This window comes from Alligator sinensis, unplaced genomic scaffold (genome assembly GCF_000455745.1).
Source record: "Alligator sinensis unplaced genomic scaffold, ASM45574v1 scaffold84_1, whole genome shotgun sequence".
NCBI lineage: Eukaryota > Metazoa > Chordata > Crocodylia > Alligatoridae > Alligator > Alligator sinensis.
In genome coordinates this window covers 1,264,286-1,267,872 of record NW_005842268.1, presented here as the reverse complement: position 1 = coordinate 1,267,872, position 3,587 = coordinate 1,264,286, and positions in this window count along the sequence as shown.

Here is a 3,587-nt window from a genome sequence, read left to right as displayed (position 1 = left end):
CCTGTGGCCAGGACCAGGTCCAACAGGGCATTTCCTCTGGTGGGACTGTGCACCTCCTGGGTTAAGTGGAGGTCCTGTATCTCAGCCAGGAACCTCCTGGAACGGTCCGACCTGGCTGACTGCTCCTCCCAGCAGATGTCTGGGTAATTTAGATCACCCATGACAACTACATCCCTTGCCTTAAGTGCCTCTGCAAGCTGGCCCGAAAATTCCTGGGCTTAATTATGTCTAGTATCTCTTCCCTCTATATTTTCATAGTATAGCTGTTTTGTGCTAGCTAAGTGTTTTTTTTCTACTCTTTCAGTTTGTACCAAATCAAACTTTTTTTTTATTTTCAATTAATTTTTATATACTTTCTGATTAATTTGGTATTATTTTTTAAGTTTTTTAAAATCTTTCTTCCTCACTAGTCAGATTTTACATTTCATCTGTTCTAGTTTTTCTTAGTTATTAAGCTGCCTCTAGTGACTGCCTTGAAAGCATCCCATAACATATCCTTTTAAATTTGATTTATGTTATTCTCAGTTAAATAAGTCTTGATTTCCTCTCTAATAGTTCAGATTTTTTCCTGGTCATACAGAAGCAAACTATTCAGTTGCCAAGTTTTTCTTTTAGGTGCATTCTTCCAACCTTGAATAAATAACTGTAATGGTCCATGGTCTGATGAGACAATCCCCTGTATTTTCAGTGAACTGAACCCTAAAATGGAGGTGCTGCTGAAGTTAATCTGGATCTGGTTTATAGTCACTAGTCCCAGGCATGTGCTGATAAAACAGTACTGGATGGTATCAGCTCACTAGCCAGGAGAAAAAAAAAACATTTCAAGGGCCTTTGGAAACACAGGGAGGGGAATCAATTGTTAATAATGGGAAAAGCTCCAAATACCTTTGAAAAGGAAATAATCCACCTACTAAGAATGGAGTACAGTTTACCAGCACTGCAGACTAAAGCTATTAAATAAACAGCATTAGATGATTTCCTGTCCGCATATTTTTAATGGGAGTTCCACACAGAGATGCAAAATGTAATATCTCTCTCCTGGACTTGAACCTGTACTCAGATACATGCAGACTAATCCCTCCCCCTGGTTTGGTAGAGTCTCACCAAAGTCAGTTGGACAATGCATGGGGCAAAAGTGGTCACCTACACAGCACGTGTGTGGATTTTGTCTGTGGATTGCCATGTTCTCTTGAGAAAACAAAATGCGAACAGGCAAACAGCCAAGTACGTTTTTAAAAATTACAAATGAGCCATCTATAGAGCTCTATAATTATCATGCAAATTTCATGTCAAAGGAAATTTGTGCTTCATTTCTAACTGCATTCTAATCCTTCTCTTATGAATGTAATAAGAGAATATAATGGATTCACTCCACATACACGTTGGCATAACAGACTGACATGTGCTTCATTTCTAATTCCATCTGATTCTTTTCTTATAAATGTAATAAGAGGATATAAATAGATTTATTCTGAATAAGCACCAGAATAAAAAGTCAAGATCTGGGTTTATATATGTAATTCTATTTTATTTTGATCAAAACTATCAAACAATGGGACTATGAAAGAAGCTACTTCAATAAATGATCCAAAAAAAACATTTTTGTAACAAAACCAAACCAGCCTTTCTTTCGTACTAAGCATTTTGGGTGGGAGTGGCTGCTTTTGAAAACAGCAATCTGAACTTGTTTATCAGTAAATAAGATATGACGGTATTTTGTGAACTCAGTTCTAGCCCACACCAGGTACATCAACGTGTCATGTTGAACTGCTACTACCAGAAGCTGTTACTTTCGTGAATTACATCAGTCGCAGCGCTGAATCACTGCAGGAGTGTAGTCATCCTCGGAAGTCTTACACTCCCGAACTGACAAATATGGAGATGGCAGAAAACCTCTGGGCTTAGGTGGAACTGCCTACAAACCTGCAGGCGATTCTGATCCTACTCTCTTATTGGTGTAGCTTGGGGGTAACCAGAAGGCCATGGCATTATACTTACCCTGGTGTAAAAAGTGGTGTGAGAGGAGAATTGAATCTTGAGTCTAAAGACTAACACTTACTGCAGTGAGGATTAGCTCTTATCAAAAGCCAGCAGAGTTGCACAAGATAAAAATTAGACCCAGGCATTTAATAACTGATGCTTTTCTAGTGAGTGGGTTCTGACATTCCTTATGTGGGGCCCTGCCTTGCATTTATAATTGTTACTCACAACTGACCCATACAAAACATGTTGTTGACTTCATGGGACTCTCATTTGGAGAGACTGCAGGCCTCCCACAGCTGCATATACATAATGTGCATGTGTCATCCCCATTCTGATTTGTTAGCATTTTGCTCCCACCATGCATGGCAGTGAGAAGCCAGGCCTGAATAAGAATTGCTTGGTGTGGTCTCTAGGTAAATGGAACATCCACAGGGACATTTATGAACAAATGCTTTTTTGGGTGTAGGTGGGATGTTGCAAACTTTCCATTGAAATGCACATAACAAGCTTATAGCAACCAGAGTTTTAAAATTCATACAGCCTTAAAGCATACTGGGATGGTTTCAGTTCTGAGAGATAACTAAGCAAAATAGCACAATGGGGAGATATTTTAATATAATAAAAGCCATAATAGTGTGTGATGCTGCACACAGAGCTGCAGCTGAAAACCCACTCATCCTTCTTATCTGCTGAAATTGGCTTGTTTCTGTAGAACAGCAGAGGTGGTGGGAACGAAGAAGAAAGAAACGTATTTTCCTCTAATACAAGATAATGGCTGAGTTGTGCCCTCACTTACATCCCAGTAGCCTCACTGGCCTAGATGTGAGGTGCTTTGAGATCCACTGATGAACAGTGCTGGGTAAGAGCCAGATGTTGTTGTGTGTGACCTGAATGAATGCAACTTTCAGGTCATTCAGTACCAATTCAGCATTGTCTCTTGCTCCCTGGGAGCTCATCACACAGCACTTTTGTCTTGCAGTCCACCCAGAATCAAAAAGAATGTCAATTTAAACTTTGATGTGTTTGTGACGTACAGTAGCTTCAATCTGCACTTAAAAGCTATTAGTGCCATAGTTTTAGAAGTTTTGTTTCTTTCAAACCCAGTTCATCTAAGGCTAGGCCGGATAAAGGATTTAGGAACCTAATGGAAGATTTCAGTGGTGTCCACATCCAAAGTTGTGAGTCAGTTCAAACCCTTCATCAGCTGCTGTCTAACCACCTGCATTGACTTCCCTGTTTCACTCTGAATATGGAGGCCGGACCTTTTCTACCTAATAGGTGCCAAAGGATATGCCCCAGGACTCTTAAGGAGGTATGCTCTGAAGGACACTTCACCCACCTGCTCCCAGAAATGTGGTGGTGACGCTACACCAAGGAAAGTCCCTCTGTGACCACTGTCAAGCTCACTGGGAGAAGGCAGGGTAGATATGTACCTTTATAGACTAACTAAATAATATATATATATAGAGAGAGAGAGAGAGAGAGAATACAAGCTTTTGTGAACCCAAATTCATTTTACCAGATGCTGTGAAAGGACATGCAAAAAGCAGAGTATAAGAAGGAGAGAGAAATTAGAATACAAAAGACAAAGGAGCAGGGAAAGA